This window comes from Microcaecilia unicolor, chromosome 3 (assembly GCF_901765095.1).
Source record: "Microcaecilia unicolor chromosome 3, aMicUni1.1, whole genome shotgun sequence".
NCBI classification, from domain to species: Eukaryota; Metazoa; Chordata; class Amphibia; order Gymnophiona; family Siphonopidae; genus Microcaecilia; species Microcaecilia unicolor.
In genome coordinates, this window is record NC_044033.1 from 242,409,300 (window position 1) to 242,431,797 (window position 22,498).

Consider the following 22,498-nt stretch of genomic DNA (forward strand, 5'->3'; position numbering starts at 1 on the left):
ATGAAGACGTGGTATAGGATGGAGGTGGCATGGCTGGGAGTGCCAGTGGACATTCCCAGTACCTGCCTCTATTGATGTGGCCAGACCTTCAGTAGTGTGGCTGGAAGTACCAGTGGAGGTTCTCACTTCCTACCTTCACTGCTGAGGTCAGATCCATTGCCAAGCAGCTGGTAGTGCTGGAGGAAGATCACATCCACCACAGGAGTAATATGAATAAGTCTACGTGGAGAAACAAGAAAGGAGGAGGAGGGGGGAAAGGAAGAGAGAGTGAAGGGAAGAGGATGAAGAAGGGGAAGGAATGAATAGTAACAAAATTGGAGCTGAGTGAAGAGGAAAGAATGAATAGAAGAGGGAACCGAAGAGAGAAAGGGTGAGAAAAAAAAGAAGAAAATGGTTGGAACAGACTCATACACACTCCTCCCCCCACTCCTATTGAACCCCTCTCCCCAACTTTGCAATTATACTAACCCCATACCCACACCACCTCTGCAAGATATTTTATTTTTAGAGTCTGGTGTACTAAACTTCAATCTTATATCTTGCCTAACACCTTCCTTCTCTCTTCCCTCACCTAATCTTTGTACATTACTAATTGTACCTGATATCATGGAATGATTACGTCATAACCAAACTCTGTAAGCCACATTGAGCCTGCAAATAGATGGGAAAATGTGGGATACAAATGCAATAAATAAATAAATAAATAAATAAATAAATAAATAAATAAAATAGATAAAAAGAAAGAAAAAAATACACACACACAAAACCAGAAAAATATGTTGCTGCAATTTGTACAGTTTTGCAAACAAATTGCAGCAACATATTTTTCTGGTTTTGTGTGTGTCCAGTGAAAATGTGTCCATTGGTCAGTTTTTGCAAGCAAGAGCTAATGTGATATAGTTAGCTATATTTTGGTAGGGACAGTAGCACATTTTCATGCAAAAGTTAATTATTCAACTCAGTTTTATAGATAGCTATGGCTGACTTTTGTACAAAATGGCAGAAAACTTACAGGAATCCCATGGGTTAATAAATTTTGTGCTTTGAGGTTTAACTGGCGATTCAGCCATATTCTTTACTAGTTCTGTGCAGCTCAGTGTTGTCCCAACAGGAAATAAAAAAAAGATTCCATAGCCCAGAAGATAAGAAATCCCACCGAGCAACCATATATTTTATTTTATTTATTTATTGCATTTGTATCCCACATTATCCCACCTATTTGCAGGCTCAATGTGGCTTACATAGTTTTGTTAACATAGTCATTGCAGGTTCATGTGGCTTACATAGTTTTGTTAAAAAAGTCATTGCAGGGTGACAGATACATTTAATATTGTGCCGAGGTTAAGTAAGGGTAGAAGTAAGAAGGAAAAGGGTGATTAAGGTAATTATAGTCGGTGAGCTATCTTGACTGAGTGGGTTGTCGTGTGGATTAGTGTGACTGTTAGTTCTCATTGTATGCCTTGTTGAAGAGATATGTCTTCAGAGATCTGCGAAAAATTGTTGTTTCGTTAATTGTTCTCAGGTCTGTAGGCAATGCATTCCACAGTTTCGTGCCCAAGTACGAGAATGTAGTATCGTGCATCTGCTTGTACTTTAGTCCTTTACAACTGGGGAAGTGCAGGTCGAGGAATTTGCGGGATGCTCTTGTGGCGTTTCTTGGAGGTAAGTCTACAAGGTTTAGCATGTAGATTGGGGCGTCTGCGTGGATGATTTTGTGTACAGTCGTGCAGATTTTGAACGTAATGCGCTCCCTAAGTGGGAGCCAGTGGAGCTTCTCTCTTAAGGGTTTTGCATTTTCATATTTAGTTTTTCCAAATATGAGTCTGGCGGCCGTATTCTGATTTCTTTCATCAAGGTTGTCATAGAGGTGACTGGAAGTACACTGGAACCTAAGAATGGAACTAAAATCAGCTGACTGGAAATACATAAACTACTGAAACAGACACTCTAAATGCAATGTCATAAAATAGGTGAATTCTATTTATTGAAGCGAGATATTAGGATGTGTCCTGCTAATGAGAAGCTGTACAGCTAAACTTGACTGCAACTATGAAAATACTTTCAGGTCAAAATACAGTTATATACAAAAAATGAAAACTCACCAGTCAATATTCAGCCTATGACGGTCAACATGTTTTTTTGGTTGAAACACTGGCTGCAACAGGCTAATTTAGATCCAGATACTCAGTATCAGGCCATATCTGGCTACCAACAATGGATATCCAGGTCAAGAGTGGCCACCAGAAGTTATCTATGCACAGCTTATAGTCAACAGCTGTATCCAGATAACTGCCTTTTTTTCTGTCCTAAGTTAACTGGCTGATTATTGTTGGTACTCATATAACTCCAAGCTCTACCCATCTCCAACTCTGGACCAACCTGACTCTAACCAGATAGTGCCAATGTGTTCTGCCTGGATTTTGAATAGCACTATCAACTAAGTACCTCTGAAAATTCTGATTAGACTCTGTGAGAAGGAATTATCTGGGTAACAGCCACTCTTAGCCAGATAAATCCACTTGAATATCAACTTCTTGTTGAATAAGATCTTGGGAAAATACTGGGTTCAGAAGTAGTTTAGCGATACAACAGAAAACCCATTTTCTTACCACCCAGTTCATAAGAGGTTGGAGAACAGATGATTTGGTACTGATAGAAGCCATATAAAATGGGGCAAAGTGTGAGCTGAAAGAAATTCAGTTATCAATCAGCATGCGGAAACAGGGAATGAGGTTTGCAAGAGTAGTCTTAGGATAGTGTGTACAGATTTGTGGTAAGATGGGTTAGTCTGGCGATCCCATGCACAAAAGGACTTGATCATAACCTTTTACATTAGCCTATGATCAACTGTATTTAAAACATGTATTGATTTTAACATAACCTCACTCTGTAAGCCACATTGAGCCTGCAAAAAGGTGGGATAATGTGGGGTACAAATGCAATAAATAATAATATGATGATGAAGAAAATTTAAATGTATGTAACAAAAATCATATCTTGAGGTGCCAAAGTAGTTAAAGATGGGCTCTAAAGAAGAAAAGAAAGGACAGGAGAGGTGAAATGCAAGGAAAAGCACATAGTCAAGTGGTTGTGCAAGAAAGTAAAATGAAGAGAAACTCAGAAAGAAGATTTTTTTTCCCATAGAGAGTTTGATGGATATCTGAAGTAGTTGAATACAATAATGCTTTGGATAGATATGAAGAGGGCACTTTCCACAAACCATTTACCCAGGGTCTTAGGCTGTCAGAAAACTTCCCATCATACACATTGGTAATCATGCACATCAAGAAAAAGTGTATTTTTATCCACTGAAACATATGTGGTCTTAGAATAGGCGTTAGGTTGGGAGACACAACAACACATCAACATATCCATTTGTAAAAAGTGAGCATGATGATTTTAAGGGAAAAAGCATCTACAGAAAAGGCAGATGCAAACCATAGTGAGTATTTTTTCCCTGTGCTATTTTCAAAGGGAAAACACTCATAAGTACATAAGTATTGCCATACTGGGAAAGACCAAAGGTCCATCAAGCCCAACATCCTGTTTCCAACAGTGGTCAATCCAGGTCACTCATACTTTATATTTGAGAATTTATACAAAATTCACAAGAAAAAGTACCTATGACAATTTTAGCTGAACCCATGATTTTTTTTGTTACATTTGTACCCCACACTTTCCCACTCATGGCAGGCTCAATGCGGCTTACATATACAGGTACTTATTTGTACCTGGGGTAATGGAGGGTTAAGTGACTTGCTCAAATGTTCCCCAAATGACATTGTTGTCACAAGAAAGAGATGGAAGACCAGAGATCCAGTAGAGCCAGTGACAGCTCAGTTGTCCTTATTTACCAAAATGTCCAATGCTTCTATAGTCCCAAAGATATAGTTTTGATAATTATAAATTTTTATCAAAAACATACAGGACTGGAAGTGAGGTACAGCTTGGATCTAACTAAAGTAGACACAGTGCAGGTGGCCAGAAAGGGTTATATCCAAGGGTACTGAAGGAACTTAGGAAAGAAATGGTGGCTCTGATATCTGACCTTTTCAATGTTTTCTTAGAGTTAGGAGTGGTCCCTATAGGATCAGAGAAGAGATCTCTCTCTCCCCATAAGTGGAAGTAAGAGGTTAGGAATTACGAGCCAGCTAGTCTTATCTCTGTGGTGAATACATTAATAGAAATGATGCTGAAAAAGAGGATGGTGCAGTTTTTGGAATCCAGTGGATTGCATGATCTGAGGCAACATAGTTTACTAAAGGAAGGTCTTATCAGCTTTATCTGATTAATTTATTTGACTAGGTGACAAGACAGTTGGATCAGGGGATAGTGCTAGATGTGCTACTTAGAGTTCAAGAAAAGTCTTTATACAGTTCAGCTTAGAAAACGTATAAATTAACTAAGTATCCTTGGTATGGGCCCTAAAGTGACTGACTAAGGTTAGAAATGATTATGAAGGAGACCAATAAAGGGTAGCAGTAATGGAGTTCACTCTCAGGAAAAGGGTCTCACCAGTGGGGTGCCACAGGGATCAGTTCTTGACCCCATTCTTTTTACACCATGTTCTCCTTTCAAGGTCCCAAGCGGAATTCTTTGTCACCTCATCTTATACAAATTACTTCTTTACCACTCTTCAAATTTGAACTTAAAATGTTTTTTTTTCAGGATGCCTTTTCCCTTACCTAATGCTTCTGATGAGGCCATAGATATCTGGTAAACTTTATCCCCTCCCTTCTGTTCTTTCCTATCTACGTTGTAGTTCTTATGTATCCTACTGTTGCTTGTTTGTCTCTGTTTTGTCTTTCCCCTCACTTTTTTTTCTTTTACTAGATTGTAAGCCACCCGGATGGTTGTTCTGCTGGGTGGGATAGTAAATTTTCAATAAACTTGAAATATACCATTTTATAAGCAAAATTACAGAAAGGCTGTTGGGGAAGGTTTGCCTCTCCTTCTATGATACCAAAATCTGTAATGGGGTATCTGGGAACAGTCTGGATAACATGAGGAGAGATCTAGTGAAACTTGAAAAATGGCCTAAAATTTGGCAGCTATTGCTAAAAAATACAGGGTCATGCATTTGGACAGTAAATCCCCAAGAGAACGGTACAGTACAACAGATGAAGTACTTCTGTGCACAAAAGAAGAGTGCACCTGACGGTAATTGTCTCTGATGATCTTAAGGTGGCCAGAAAAGGCAACAGTAAAAGCCAGAAGGATGCTTGAGTGCATAGGGAGAGGAACTGCCAGCAGGACAAAGGAGGTGATGGGGCCTCTGTATAAGTCTGTAGTGCATAAGTCATAATTCAGTAGACCGAAAAGGACAGGGGAGGGGGAAGGTGGGATGGATATTAGGGGATAGACCATGGTTCATTTGTTTACAATGAATATTACCTATCAATTCATTGTCATCTATGCTTTTGTTGAGTACAAATGAGTTTTAAATATAAGTCTTTAGTGTGAGCACATTTAGAGTACTGTATACAGTTCTTGGGACTGCACCTTCAAAAAGATATAAACAGGATAAAATGAGTCCAGAAAGTGGATACTAAAATGTTCAGTGGTCTTTCTCATAAAGCGTATGGGAATAGACTTAAAGTCTCATTATGGAAGAAAGACGGGAAAAAGGAAATAAGATAGAGACATTTAAATACCTCTGTGACATAAACATACAGGAGACAGGACTCTTTTCATTGAAAGAAAACTGTAGAAGCAGGTAACATAGGATGAAGGTGAAAGATGATACACTCAGGAGTAATCTAAGGAAACATTTCTTTATAGAAAGGGTGATAGATGCATGGAACGGATATCCAGCGGAGGTGGTGAAGATGAGGACTATATCTGAATTCAGGGAAGCCTGGGAGAAGCACAGAGAATCTCAAAAGGAGAGGAAGGGTTTGTACTGGTTAGTAGTTGGTATGAAACGGCAGACTGGATAGGCCATATAGTCTTTATTAGCTATCATTTTCTATATGTCTGCGTATGTGTTTGTTAAATGTATATTGTATCTGAGGCACTTTGTAATTTTTTTTTCCTGGTCTGTGAATGTGTTTCATAGACAAATAATTGCTTCAAAGATTCTCACAATCTACAAAGGGCTCTTAGATTGTTATTAACGCCATAGTTTGCTAAGGAATAGTGGCAGGATGATGTAAACTTTCAAACAGACTCCTGCATTGAAAAATCCTTCTAATGTGTTAGCTATATCTGCAGTTGATGCCAGTAACCAACCACAATAAAATCCAAATATCTTAGATAGCAGCTAAGCTATGATGCTACTTACAAGGTATTTCCTTGAAATGAGGAAAGAGTTGTGAAGGAGGGAGGCTCATATGGATAAAAGACGTTCACAGTTACAAGTCCTCCAATCATGATGTCTCCGTCCCTGTGGTATGGTGGTTGTGGTTGTGGTTGTAGCTGCCAGTTTCTAAGTGTGCACTGACACTCAGCAGTCTTCCACAGGACGTAACAAAGCTCCACTAAAATTAGAACCAGACGAGGTCCCATGATGGGTGATGTACAGTTTTCTATGGTCCTACCCAATTGAATATTTGAATGACTGGGCAGAAATGATTAAGTATTGAAATGCATAGAAGTAGACCTCTGCATATACACACAAGCAAAAGTCTAATGCTGACAGTGAGGCGACTGCTCTTTTTTTAGCTGATGTCCTACAGCTGTGAGGACATCATGTGGTCTTTACTGGGCCCTGCTGCTCAGAGGTTCAGCCTTAAGGGATATCTGTGCTTGAAATGTTCATTTACTATTAAATGTAGGTTGTTTCTTTTAAATATAGCCTTATAGATCATGTTCCTTCATAAACAAAGACAAATATTAATTTGATTGGAATGCTTGATCAGGAATATAATATAATAACATAACAAAATATATACACAGCATGATTATTATGTCCATATTGCATTCTTCATCCTTCTCCCTGTCTATCAAAGCATCATTTTGGCTTTTGCTGTTACCTTTTCTAACTGTTTAGTGACCTTAATATTGTCAGACACAATCACAGAAATACTTCATCCTCTATACTGTACAACCCTCTTGGATTTCTGCAGTCATAAATTTAGCTGCAAAATTCTACACAATTCTTCAAGCTTTGCTAGATTCCTTCTCATGTTATTCGTGCCTTCCAAGCAGGGGTGGACTGACAGTAATCTGGGCCCTCGGGCATAAAGGCCTCCAACCACATCTCTCAAAAGTGATTAAATTAGATAGAAGTTAGGATACAGTGGGCGCTTTCCTGTTGTAGGCCCTTGGTCACTGTCCTATTGTCCTAATGGTCAGTCCACCCCTGCCTCCAAGGTACCTCCCTGTAACAGATTTTGGTACCATCCACAAACAGGCAAATCTCATCTCTGTGTCATTTCTATTCTTACCCTTTGTCTTCACAACTCTCCATTTCTCTTCTTCCCAGTATCTTTCTCCTTCCTTTTCCCCTTTCTACAACATCTACCCCCTACATCTTAGCCCTTGACCCCTCTCCTGCAGAACCCACATTAACATTGGCACTCACATCCACATTCGTACTCACTCACAAATGAAATCAAACAACAATTTTTAAAATGGAAGAACAACTTGACTGCAGCTTTCTTTCGTTAACAACCACTATGAAATTATTACATACAACTAAATATCAGGCAACCTTCAGTTTAAATTACCCATCTACGTTGCTAGTCGGCAATGGACTAGCTGCACCAATTTCACTTAAATATATTTAAATATTCATCTTATATGTATTTCAGTGAGACTGGCGGTGTTGACAAGGCCTCACCTCAGCTGGTTGTGGTCTCACACACCAGCATCTCATAGCCAAAGAAAATAATAATTCAATCGTAATTGCAGGTTGCTTACCAATTATTCATTGTTTTTTCCACAACTGAGACCCCCCAAACCCCACCCCAGATTAACAACACAAACACCAAATCTAAATATAAAAGCACAGAACACATTATCCCCGTAAAACATTTTAAAAGGCAAAATTAGAACAACCCACAAAAAGGGGGGGACTGGGAGAGGATATATTTTTTTAATTATCTCCCTCATCCACACTCCCACCACTCACCACCCTAGCCCTTCCTCACAAAATAACTCCACAGACTGAACATTCCATTTCCTTCCTGCCTTCCCAAAAATCCAAACAATCCACCAGTTAGCCCCTTTGTGTAACCACTGTTTCTATCATCTAAACACCATAGTAAAAGTTCCCTTCACTCGTTTTCAATGTAAGTTTTAATTTGAATTTTATTCCCATAACCAAAGATAATGAGAATGGTTATGTGGAAAGTGAGGAGGATAAAGCGAATGTGCTAAACAATTACTTCTCTTCTGTGTTCATGGAGGAAAATCCTGGTAAAGGACCGCGGTTGGCTGCTAAAGGAATATTTGGGAATGGAGTGGATACTGCGCCATTTATGGAAGAAATAGTTTATAAACAGCTGGAGAATCTGAAGGTGGACAAAGCTATGGGGCCAAATGGGATACATCCCAGGATACTGAGGGAGCTCAGGGAGGTCCTGGCAGGACCTCTTAAAGATTTATTTAATAGATGGGAGACGTTCTGCGAGATTGGAGACGAGTGGATGTGGTCCCTCTTCACAAAAGTGGAGACAGGAAAGAAGTAGGAAGCTACAGACCGGTAAGTCTCATGTCGGTGGTAGGAAAAGTAATGGAGTCGCTGATGAAATAAAGGATAGTTAACTTTCTAGAAGACAACGGGTTACAGGACCCGAGGCAACATGGCTTTACCAAAGGAAAATCTTGCCAAACGAATCTCATTGACTTCTTTGACTGGGTGACAAAAGAAATGGAATCCGCACACAGGTTATTTATGCCATCCGCTGCCCGTGCCTTAAATGGTACATCGGTCAAACTAAGCGTAAAGTCAAACAACGCATAGGGGAACATCTTAGCAATATACGGCTGAATAAAACAGATGCTCCATTAGTAGCACATTGGTCACCGAAGGACATCAGGAATCAGATTTAAAATATGTAGTTCTTACCCAGATTCAATTACGGTGGGAGGGTGACATAACAGCTTTATTGACACAACAAGAACAAAGATTCATATACTTATGGGATACGGTACAACCAAAGGGTCTCAACAAGGAAATTGAATGGTTAGCGCTTTAGCCCTGGTTTTGAGATCACATGATATTTCAATTAGCATTGAGGATTACAACTGGGGACTGACGTATATAATATGTGCCACTAGCTTTTGCCGAGATCGTGATAGCAGGGATGTGCTTGAATTGAGATTGCTCCCGGTAAGCCTTAAGATAAATTTCAGTGGGATGAGATTGAAACTGATAGTAGAGTTATTATTTTATTTAGAAGGTTTAGTTGACTAAAGACCATGTGTTTTCAGCTTTGCTTACAGTTTATGAATACATTCCCTTGAAAACGCCATGATGGAGAAACGTGGCCCCACGTCGGGAATAACAATGGAACATTGATTTTAATCACAGAATCATTAGTGCACGAGGGTGAAGGAGTACATAAGTACATAAGTACATAAGTAGTGCCATACTGGGAAAGACCAAAGGTCCATCTAGCCCAGCATCCTGTCACCGACAGTGGCCAATCCAGGTCAAGGGCACCTGGCACGCTCCCCAAACGTAAAAACATTCCAGACAAGTTATACCTAAAAATGAGGAATTTTTCCAGTCCATTTAATAGCGGTCTATGGACTTGTCCTTTAGGAATCTATCTAACCCCTTTTTAAACTCCGTCAAGCTAACCGCCCGTACCACGTTCTCCGGCAATGAATTCCAGAGTCTAATTACACGTTGGGTGAAGAAAAATTTTCTCCGATTCGTTTTAAATTTACCACACTGTAGCTTCAACTCATGCCCTCTAGTCCTAGTATTTTTGGATAGCGTGAACAGTCGCTTCACATCCACCCGATCCATTCCACTCATTATTTTATACACTTCTATCATATCTCCCCTCAGCCGTCTCTTCTCCAAGCTGAAAAGCCCTAGCCTTCTTAGCCTCTCTTCATAGGAAAGTCGTCCCATCCCCACTATCATTTTCGTCGCCCTTCGCTGTACCTTTTCCAATTCTACTATATCTTTTTTGAGATACGGAGACCAGTACTGAACACAATACTCCAGGTGCGGTCGCACCATGGAGCGATACAACGGCATTATAACATCCGCACACCTGGACTCCATACCCTTCCTAATAACACCCAACATTCTATTCGCTTTCCTAGCCGCAGCAGCACACTGAGCAGAAGGTTTCAGCGTATCATCGACGACGACACCCAGATCCCTTTCTTGATCCGTAACTCCTAACGCGGAACCTTGCAAGACGTAGCTATAATTCGGGTTCCTCTTACCCACATGCATCACTTTGCACTTGTCAACATTGAACTTCATCTGCCACTTGCACGCCCATTCTCCCAGTCTCGCAAGGTCCTCCTGTAATCGTTCACATTCCTCCTGCGACTTGACGACCCTGAATAATTTTGTGTCATCGGCGAATTTAATTACCTCACTAGTTATTCCCATCTCTAGGTCATTTATAAATACATTAAAAAGCAACGGACCCAGCACAGACCCCTGCGGGACCCCACTAACTACCCTCCTCCACTGAGAATACTGGCCACGCAATCCTACTCTCTGCTTCCTATCTTTCAACCAGTTCTTAATCCATAATAATACCCTACCTCCGATTCCATGACTCTGCAATTTCTTCAGGAGTCTTTCGTGCGGCACTTTGTCAAACGCCTTCTGAAAATCCAGATATACAATATCAACCGGCTCCCCATTGTCCACATGTTTGCTTACCCCCTCAAAAAAATGCATTAGATTGGTGAGGCAAGACTTCCCTTCACTAAATCCGTGCTGACTTTGTCTCATCAGTCCATGTTTTTGTATATGCTCTGCAATTTTATTCTTAATAATAGCCTCCACCATCTTGCCCGGCACCGACGTCAGACTCACCGGTCTATAATTTCCCGGATCTCCTCTGGAACCTTTCTTAAAAATCGGAGTAACATTGGCTACCCTCCAGTCTTCCGGTATTACACTCGATTTTAGGGACAGATTGCATATTTCTAACAGTAGCTCCGCAAGTTCATTTTTTAGTTCTATTAATACTCTGGGATGAATACCATCAGGTCCCGGTGATTTACTACTCTTCAGCTTGCTGAACTGACCCATTACATCCTCCAAGGTTACAGAGAATTTGTTTAGTTTCTCCGACTCCCCCGCTTCAAATATTCTTTCCGGCACCGGTGTCCCCCCCAAATCCTCCTCGGTGAAGACCGAAGCAAAGAATTCATTTAATTTCTCCGCTACGGCTTTGTCCTCCTTGATCGCCCCTTTAACACCATTTTCGTCCAGCGGCCCAACCGACTCTTTGGCCGGTTTCCTGCTTTTAATGTATCTAAAAAAATTTTTACTATGTATTTTTGCTTCCAACGCTAATTTTTTCTCAAAGTCCTTTTTTGCCCTCCTTATCTCCGCTTTGCATTTGGCTTGGCATTCCTTATGATCTATCCTGTTACTTTCAGTTGGTTCTCTTCTCCACTTTCTGAAGGATTGTTTTTTGGCTCTAATGATTTCCTTTATCTTACTGTTTAGCCACGCCGGCTGACGTTTAGTCTTTTTTCCCTTTTTTCTAATACGTGGAATATATTTGTCCTGAACCTCCAGGATGGTGTTTTTAAACAGCATCCACGCCTGATGCAAGTTTTTTACTCTGCGAGCTGCTCCTTTCAGTCCAGCAGCAATGGTACAAGACTCATCACAGAAAGTTAACAAACCAGCCAAGATAAGTGAATCCATCTACCTATTACCAACATTATAACTGACCGCAGAACACTATTGTGGTTTAACATGACAGGTTGGTAGGCAGGGTCAGTGCTGTGATGGTTGGATGCTGCTGGCTAACTCCGTAACATATGGTTATATGGCACAACAGCAAATTCTGAGCACTGTATATTAAAAATAAATATATATAGATAGAATACATTATATAAGATACAGGAACATATACTGGTGGAATTATTGCAGTTAAAATGTAATGCCAAGAAGTGCAGAGTAATGCCTTTGGGATGTAGAAACCCAAAAGAGAGATACCAAATAGGAGGGGTGAGATTAGCAAGCTCGACTCAGGAGAGAGACCTTGGGGTGTTGGTGTCGGAGGATATGAAGGTGAAGAAAACAATGTGACAAGGCGATGGCTGTGGCTAGAAGGATGCTAGGCTGCATAGAGAGGGGTATAACCAGCAGAAGAAAGGAGGTGTTGATGCCGCTCTACAAGTCATTGGTGAGGCCCCACTTGGAGTATTGTGTTCAGTTTTGGAGGCTGTATCTGGCTAAAGATGTAAAAAGACTGGAAATGGTGCAACGAAAAGCTACGAAAATGGTATGGGATTTGCGTTGTAAACCATACGAGAGACTTGCTGACCTGAACATGTATACCTTGGAGGAAAGGAGAAACAGGGGTGACATGATACAGACGTTCAAATATTTGAAAGGTATTAATCCGCATACAAACCTTTTCTGGAGACGGGAAGGTGGTAGAACTAGAGGACATGAATTGAGGTTGAAGGGGGGCAGACTCAGAAGTAATGTCAGGAAGTATTTTTCACAGAAAGGGTGGTAGATGTGTGAAATGCCCTCCCGCGGGAGGTGGTGGAGATGAAAATGGTAATTTATTTATTTGTTGCATTTGTACCCCACATTTTCCCACCTATTTGCAGGCTCAATGTGGCTTACATAGTACCGTCAAAGGAATTCAAACATGCGTGGGATAAACACAAAGGAATCCTGTTTAGAAGGAATGGATCTATGGAATCTTAGCGGACATTGGGTGGCGACACCGGTATTTGGAGAATAAAACCGGTGCAGGGTGGACTTTTACGGTCTATGCCCTGAGAAAGGCAGGGACAAATCAAACTTGGATATACATATAAAGTATTACATACCATGTAAAATGAGTTTATCTTGTTGGGCAGATTGGATGGACCATTCAGGTCTTTATCTGCCATCATTTACTATGCTACCATGAGGTGGGGAGCACTTACTGCCACTCATTGAGGTGGCATTAAGGGCTCCCACGATAACCAAACTTTAACCGGGCAACGCACAGTGAAGCCTGATTATCGCTGGGTTAGCTCTGCACTATAAAAAATGTATGGCTTGCTGGAAACGGCGCATGCTTGAGGTGGAACTACCAACTGCGGCCATGTTGGGCCAGTGGTAGTTCCTAGTTAGCATGCGGTAAGCCTGCATTGGGCTTACCGACGCTTTGAAAAAGGACCCCTAATTTTTTGTTCACATTTGACCCTACCCCATCCACTTCCAGGATATCCTAAATAAGAAGGCATACACTTCAGCTGGAGCGATGCCAATGCTATATATCGCCCTCGGGTAATTCCTCGGACTTTGCCCTGCTCCCTCTCTTAGATATCCTAACTTAGCAGCAGAAGTCAACCCCTTGGCTGCTGAATACCACATACATTGTGTGACAGCTTGCCAAGCATTTCAAAATTCACAAACTGGCATTTAGGGGTCAATTCTATAACAGGTCATCAATAACTGTGTACCTGGTAAGAGCCTGTTCTATAGTTAGTGTCAGTGAACATCCCCAAGCGCCAGAGATATGCCTGTAGCTATTCAAAGTACAATCCCACCCAAGTTCTCCTGCTGTATACACAAGCTGTCATGTTCAGGAGGATGCCCTGGCCCTTGAACCTGACCCCCAAACTCTGTCTCCTGGAGGTTTAAATATGGCTACCAATCTGTCAGTATTCCCGTGATACTATTTTCATCATCAGAAGACAGGGTACCAAATTTGGAAATAAGCCTTTGTTCTGTCTTAAACAATGAATTGTTCACAATGCCACCTCTGGTAATGTATTTGAGGACTACCCCCCCCCCCCCCCCCCCCACCTCCACGCACACTGTTTACAAAGCCACACTAGCAGCTGGTGGTACAATACTGCCAACACAGCTCATTTACTTTGAATGTGTTGTGCTGGCTTTGATGTGCTACTTTGTAAACAGGGGGAGTTTACACTTATAAGAGTTACCTTTGAATTCCATTGGACCTGTATAAATCAGCACCCTTGAGAGGAATGTTAGAACTGCTGCCAGAGCTGTGCTAGAATGTGATAGTGGTTTCTAAAATCCAGAATGAAGTGTAACAGTAAATCCAAATCAATTAGGTACTTTTTCTGTTGCTTTTTGATTGCTTACTGGTTTCTATGATATAATTGCAATATATGCATTGACCACATTTATAATGTCTGAAGCACTGATCATTTGAAAATTCCATTTTTTTATATTTTAGATAGGCTTCACCAACATATTGGCCAAATTTCTCCTTTGACAATATGCAAAGGTTGGCTGCTTCTCAAAGTCATCATACATCTGTAGAACATACCAATATTTATTTTTTTTATTACATTTGTACATCATGCTTTCCCACTCATGGCAGGCTCAATGTGGCTTACATGGGGCAATGGAGGGTTAAGTGACTTGCCCAGAGTCACAAGGAGCTGACTGTGCCTGAAGTGGGAATTGAACTCAGTTCCTCAGGACCAAAGTCCACCACCCTAATCACTAGGCCACTCCTCCACTCCAATGTTCTGGATTAAATTGCAGATTGCACTTGAATATGCTGACGTGACTGCCACCAAAAACAATAGCTTCCAGGTCAAGAACTGCAGGTATCAAGTGGCTCAAAAGAGTTTTCATCAGCTGGGTGAGAAAGACATTGAGGTCTCATGACACTTTCAGAGATTTGAGTAGAGTCTTTGTCAAAAACAAACCTCTCATAAATCAAACTTCTAGAGGCTGTACAGAGATAGGTTTACCTTCTACATGATGATGGTAAGCGCCAGTTGCACTGAGGTGAACTCTTACAGAATTAGTTTTCAACCCAAACTCAGGGGCCCTTTTACTAAAGGGTTGCCGTGTGGCAACCCGGAACTATTGACAGCCCAACGCAGCTGGGCCATTTCTGGCACTGCTGGAATTTTTTTAATACCTCAGGGAGTTTCCCGGCAGTAATCGGGCAGTACCATGCACTGCCTGGTTTCCACCCAGATAGCATAAGAGACCTTACACCCACCTCAATTGGTGGCGATAAGTGCTCCCCACTGCATGGCCATGCAAGTGCAAGTATGATGTGAGTGTGACATGCACAGTAGAGCTCATGTAGCCTAGTGACCTCATCATCTGCTCAGCTGAGACCTGCTGGCTCTGCTCAACTCAAAGAACTGGGTCTATCAGGGCTCCAATGAACTCCACTGCTAAAGTGGAAGTAGATGAAACATTGAGTAGTTTATAAAAAGCCCTAGTAACTCCCTTCTCCACTGCCTATCTCTATCTACTTATCCCTTTTATTATTCTGTTATACTTAACTTATACCTTCTCTAACAATTTGCTGTATTCCCTATTACTATGTAAGCCGCACTGAACCTGCTGTGAATGGGAAAGCGCGGGATACAAATGTAATAAATAAATAAATAAATAAACATCCAAGTGATTGTCTGTATTGTTTCTTGAGCATCCTTCTACAATATGCTCTTGACCAGTCTGCTGTCCAGGTAGAAAAATACATGCACTCTCAGTCTGTGTAGTGACACTGCAACTACAGCAAGGCACCTTGTGAAGATTCAGGGAGTGGATTTGAGGCCCAAGGATATGATACTGCTAATGCATGTGTGTAATAATCATTATTTTGTAGTGCACAAGTATATTTTTATAACTTGCTTTGTATTTTGCCATATTGTTATTTATATATCTATAATAAATAATATATTTCCAGTTTTGGCATTATTCTTTTCATTGAGAGTCAGCCTGGCAGGAACCTAAGGGCCAAATAAGAGGTACTGTCATTCCTACAACGAGTCCACAATAATTGCTATTTAGTAATTTTCTGTCCACCTAAGTGCTTCTACAGCCTTCTCAGTCTTTTCTTAATTTTAACAAACAACATTATTCACAAGAAAAGGAGTTTGAGCCCTCTTTCCTAGTAAGCCACACTGGGACAGACCGAAGGTCCATCAATCCCAGCATCCTGTTTCCAACAGTGACCAATCCAAGTCACAAGTACCTGGCACAATCCCAAAAAAAGTACATTACATTTTATGCTGCTTGTCTTAGAAATAAGCAGTGGATTTTCCCCAAGTCCATTTTAATAATGGTCTATGGACTTTTCCTCTGTACTGGGATACTCCTGGACCTCCATGGGCTCGCTCATCCCTCTCTCCTCTTCTGTTTCAATATGAGTCTTTATACAGTCCTGCACCTCCCTGGGAAGCCTCTCCCCCACTGGGTGGTACTACCAGGGTTTTTCTGGATTATTCCACCCCCTTCTGTCATCCCTCCCTCCTCCTGGTGAGTCCCAGTGCCCTCTGCTGGAAGAACCCTTCATTTCACTTTGCTGACCTTTTTCACTTGAAATAAGAGGGAAAGGGGATGGGCCTAGGGAGGTTTCTCCTTTTGCTCCAGTTTCCCTCTTACATACCCACCCCTTATGTTATCAGCCATTTTCTCCCTGATAGGGTCATCCTCCACTGCTCAGGAGAGGGTATCCGCATTATGGTGTTCCTTGCCTGCTCGATGTTGTGTTTTATAATTGTAAGCTTGGGGAGCTATATACCACCTAGTTAGCCTGGGGTTGGAATTCTTCATCTGCCCTTACCACCTTAACGGGGCATGATCGGTTATGAGCAGGAAAGACCTTCCTGTCAAATAATATCATAAAGCTTCCCCTACCCATGGAATAGCCAGGGATTCCATTTCAATTGTGGCATATTTATTATGCTCATGAGGTAGTAATTTCCTGCTTAAGTATAATACCGGGTGCTCCTCCCCATTAAGGTTCTCAGATAGGGCAGTACCTAGGCCACATTCAGAGGCATCTGTCTGCAAAATTAATTGTCTAGAGAAATCTATCCCTTGGAGAATTGGCTCATGGCAAAGACTGATCTGAAGGAGCTGAAATGCTTTTATTTCAACAGGCCCCATGATAATTGCTTAGGCTGATTCCTCTTTAACACGTCCGTTAGGGCTGCTAATTTATCTGCAAATTTGGGGATAAATCTATGATAGTATACTACTAGACCTATGTAATTGTTTCTTAGTTTATGGTCTCAAAATAATTTTGGATACTTTTTACTTTATTAATCAATGGTCTGATCCTACCTTTCCCTATTAGGTACCCTAGGTATTTAACTTCGGTCTGTCCTATCGAGCATTTCTTTGGGTTGACAGTTAGGCCGGCTTTTCCCAAAGCTTCTGAAACCCACCTAAGGTGTTGGACATGATCCTTCCATGATTTACTAAAGATTACGATATTATCCATGTAAGTAGCTGGATACACTTGGTGATTCCGTAGAATTACATTAACTAACTGTTGGCACATTGATGCAGAACCATGGAGTCCAAAAGGCGTACAAGTGAATTGGTACAGACCCCCAGGGGTACTAAAAGCAGTTTTAGCCTTTGATTGCTCTGTTAAAGGGATCTACCAATATCTGTTGGTCAGATCTAAGGTGGACAGATAACTGCCCGTACCTAGCTGTCATGGTTGTGGCCGTGCCCCTACATCCAGACTCACCTTTTTCCAGTGATCTGGCTCTGTGACTTTTCTAGACTTCCTTGTCCCTGCATTGATGCATCTGCTGCCTAGTGTGCCTGCAATCCAAGCTTCGCTTTGGTGTGCTTGCAATCCAAGCCTCACTCTGATGTGCCTGCAATCCAAGCCTCACTATAGTTTATTCAAGCCTTGTGGTGACATCAGCAGCAAGTCCTTTATTAAGCACCTGGGAACTCTCATGCTTTGCCTTTGTAAGAGGTCTCTTAATCTTGTCTTTGTGTTACCTGTTTAGATCATATCCCTGTTTAGCTTTGTTCCTGAGAGTCTTGCTCCTGAAGGTCTGTTCTGTGTTTCTATGAGTCTTGTATTTCAATGCTTTGCTTTGTTTCTGTGAGTTTTGCTTTTGAACCTTTTTCCTGAAAGCCTGGCTCTAGAGCCACACCCTGCTCTTGGTGTCTGTATCAGTTTGACTCTACTCTTGGCTCCTGCTTTTAGTCTAGCCCTGCTTGTGACTCTTGCTACAGTTAAGCTCTATGTTTAAGCCAAGCTCTGTTCCTGCTTTCTGTATGCCCTGTTCTGTTTCCTTTGTGTGTGGTTCTTTTTTTGTACCTGTATGGACTACATTTTAGTTAGCTTTGGTTTCAAGCTCTGCTTGTACTGTTTCTGGGCTTGTGTAGTTCTTGTCTGTTTATTCTGAGAGTCTGTAGAAGCCAGCATCGTCCCTGATTATTTCACTGGTATGCAGCTGTGTCTGCTGCCTCTCAGTCTGCCTGGCCTTTCCCTTCCCAGCTGTGGGTGCTGGTAAGCACATTGCTTCTTTGTTTGTTTGTTTGTTTGTTTGTTTGTCTTCCTTGTAGCCTGTTTTAACCCTTGGTGTGCTGTGTTTGTGACCTGGCTCTTTTGAGCACTTTCCCTTTGCTGACTTGTGTATTAGAAGCATCTTTTCCCTTAGTCTGCTTAATCCTTTGTCTGCTATGTTTGCTTCCTGGCTCTTGTGAGCTCTGTTTCTGCCAAGTTCTGTTCCTGCTGTGTGTTTGAACCAGGTTCTGCTCCTGCTGTGTGTTTGAGCTAGTTCTGCTCTTGTTCCCTGCCAAGCCAAGTCCCTTTCAGAATCCTGTTCCAGCCAAGCCAGGTCCATTCCAGAATCCTGTTCCAGTCAAGCCAAGGATGTTCCAGAATCCTATTCCAGCCAAGTTTGTTCCAGAATCCTGTTCCAGTCAAGCCAAGCCAAGTCTGTTCCAGAACCCTCTTCCAGCCAAACCAAGTCTGTTCCAGAATCCTATCCCAGCCAAGCCAAGTCTGATCCAGAATCCTGTCCCAGCCAAGCCTGATCCAGAATCCTGTCACAGCTAAGCCAATCCAACTCTGTTCCAGAATCCTGTCCCAGCTATGCCAAGCCAAGTCTGTTCCAGAATCCTGTCCCAGCCAAGCCAAGTTTGATCCAGAATCCTGTCCCAGCCAAGCCAAGCCTGATCCAGAATCCTGTCCCAGCTATGCCAAGCCAAGTCTGTTCCAGAATCCTGTCCCAGCTATGCCAAACCAAGTCTGTTCCAGAATCTTGTCCCAGTCAAGCCAAGCCTGTTCCAGAATCCTGTTCCAGCTAAGCCAAGCCAAGTCTGTTCCGGAATCCTGTCCCAGTCAAGCTAAGCCAAGTCTGTTCCAGAATCCTGTCCCAATCAAGCCAAGCCAAGTTTGTTCCAGAATCCTGTTCCAGCCAAGCCAAGTCCATTCCAGAATCTTGTTCCAGCCAAGCCTGTTGGAGAATCATGTTCCAGCCAAGCCAAGCCCGTTCCAGAATCCTGTTCCAGTCAAACCTGGTCAAGAATCCTGTTCCAGCCAAATCTGTTCAAGAATCCTGTTCCTGCCTTGTTTATTGTCTTGCTTCTCTTATTCTTGTTGCCTTGCTCCTACCCTGTCTTGCCTGTCTAGTGGTGCTTTGTCTTATATCACTCAGTCTAGTCCTATCCAGATCCAGTCCTTGCCTTGTCCTTGTCTTGCCCTTTTCTGGACCCAGTTTTAATCTAGTTCCGTGTCTTGCCTAGCCTTGTATTACCTGGGTCTCAGTCCCAGTTTTAATCCAGTTCTGAGACTTGCCTTGTCCTGTCTGGGTTCCATTTCTGGTCCTTTGCCTTGTTTTCCTTGCCTCGTCTGGATCCAGTCCTTTTTCTGTCCATTGTGTTTAGTTACCTCTGTCCTGCCTTGTTGAGTCTGTTTGTTTATCCTCGTCCAGTCTGTTCTGATTCCTGCCTGTGCCAGCCCAGGTGATTTGTTTGCCAAAGCTCCAGCTTTGGTCCAAGAGCTCACCATTCCTTGACAGCTGTGACACTAGCTGTTCTAACAGTTTATCAATTTGAGGCATAGGATAGTCATCAAATTGTGAGATGGCATTAACCTGATGAAAATCTATGCAAAAGTGCTGTGTTCCGTCAGGCTTGGGGATAAGTACTATAGGGCTTGACCAGGGGCTCTTGGTGGGCTCTATACCTCCTAACTCTAACATTTCTTTTATTTGCTCTTATATTTCCTTCCTTTTTGCCTCAGGTAGCTGATAGGGGGGTTGTTTTATAACTCTTTTTGGAGGAATAATAATTTCATGCTCTAATATATGGGTATACCCTAGCCTCCTGTCTTTGCCGTGCTGTTAATTCCTTTCCCATGTCTACGCTCTCTACTTTCCTGAGATCATTCACTTGCAGTCCCCAGTCATCCTCCTGGTCTTCCATACAAAGGGTAATCCATACCTCCCTTTCCTTCAATGGTTTTCATAGATTTACGAGTAAAGTCTGCCTTTTCCCCTTCTTATTCTGAACTTCATATGAAAAGGGGCCCATTTGGTGCTTCACTGTCATGAGACCCTTCCATTGGGCCAGTAATTTGTGGGGAGAGGAGGATATTAATACCAATAATAAGTCTCCCTCTTTTAATGTGCTACTTTGAGACCCAGCATCATAAAATGTTTTTTCTTTCTTATGATATTGCTTCAAGTTGTCACTCGCTACTTGGTTATTTGGCATAACTTCTCCTTAAGTCCATCCAAATAGTATATGACATTCATGGGATGGAATTCTTCTCATTATTTTCTCCTTTAGACCCCTAGAGAAGCTTGTATCTGCTCCCTCGCAGCATACAATACGAAAGATAATAGCTGAACCCAGTCATTCCCTTGATCTCCCAATCCCCGGTGTAACATATCCTTTAGGGTTTTATTAAATCATTCCACTAACCCATTAGTTTGTGGGTGATAGGCAGAGATTTTCACATGTCTAATCCCAAATTCATCCCTTACTTGTTTCATAGTGCTCAATATAAAATTACTTCCCCTATCGGTAATAACTTCCCAGGGAAATCCCACATGGCAAAAGATTTTCACTAACTCCCATCCTTGATGTATTAAGTAGAACGGGTAAAAGTGAATCGATTTTTCAATCTTTCAAAAAGTACAAAGACCAGGGAACACTCAATAAAATTACATTGAAATACTTTTAAACCCAGCATATCTGGGTTTTAAAAAGTTTGGGGCATGTTCCTGGAGGAAAAGTCCATAGACTATTATTGAGATGGACATGGGGGAAGCCACTGCTTACCCCGAGATTGTTAGCATGGAATATTGCTACTAATTGGTTTTCTGCCAGGTACTTGTGACCTGGATTGCTCACTGTTGGAATCAGGATACTGGTCTGGATGGACCATTGGTCTGACACAGTATGGCTAGTCTTATATTCTTATGAGGGATAAAAGACAAAAATGGAAGGAAGACTAACAAAAAGAGAGTGGAAAAGAAAGTCCCAGGCAAAGTTAATGGCTCAAGCAGCAAACGCAGAAAATAAACAATCTGGAATGCACTTTTGGAGATGACCTTAGAAAAAATGGCCATACATAGGATGGTCCTATTCCATACATACAAACACCCCCCTTGCCCCCCCCCCCCACCCCAGAACTACAGGTAGAATGTAATCTCTAAAGGCAATGGCAAAAATCTTGCCAGAAGGAAGACAGACTTTACTGTTGGAAGTGCATTGCAATGTACCACCAGGCCTTAACAGTAGCCAAGAAACAATCCAGTCAATATTCAGCCTGCAGTGGCTGCCATTTTTTTAAATAATTATGGCTGCCATAGACTGATTTAGAATCAGATATTCAGTGCCAGACTATATCCAGCTACCAGCATTGAATATCTCATTCTTGATTCACTGACAGTTCACTTTTGCTGTCCTAAGTTCACTGGGTAACTATCCAGGTATCACCACCAAATTCGGCAGTGCAGATATAACTCTTGAAATCACCCAAACTCCACTTCTGAGCCATAATGGCATAGCCTGGAGAGTGCTGGAGTGGTCTCCCTGGATTTTCAGCAGCACTCTCCAGGTAAGTATCACTGAAAATCCAGGTTAGACCTTGTGAGCAGAAGTGATCCAGGTAGGAGCCACTACTATCCAAATCATACTTCTGCATATCAATCTCCCCCCTTATACATAGTAGATGATGACGGCAGAAAAAGACCTGCATGGTCCATCCAGTCTGCCCAACAAGATAAACTCATATGTGTATACCTTACCTTGATTTGTACCTGTCTTTTTCAGGGCACAGACCGTATAAGTCTGCCCAGCACTATCCCCTCCTCCCAACCACCAGCCCCGCCTCCCACCACCGGCTCTGGCACAGACCGTATAAGTCTGCCCAGCACTATTCCCCGCCTCCCCACCACCAGTCCCGCCTCCCACCACTGGCTCTGGCACAGACTGTATAAGTCTGCCCACCACTATCCTCGCCTCCCAACCACCAACCCCTCTTCCCCCCACCGGCTCCGCCACCCAATTTTGGCTAAGCTCCTGAAATTGGGTGGCGGAGCCGGTGGGGGGAAGAGGGGTTGGTGGTTGGGAGGCGAGGATAGTGGTGGGCATACTTATTTTTCTTAATGTATT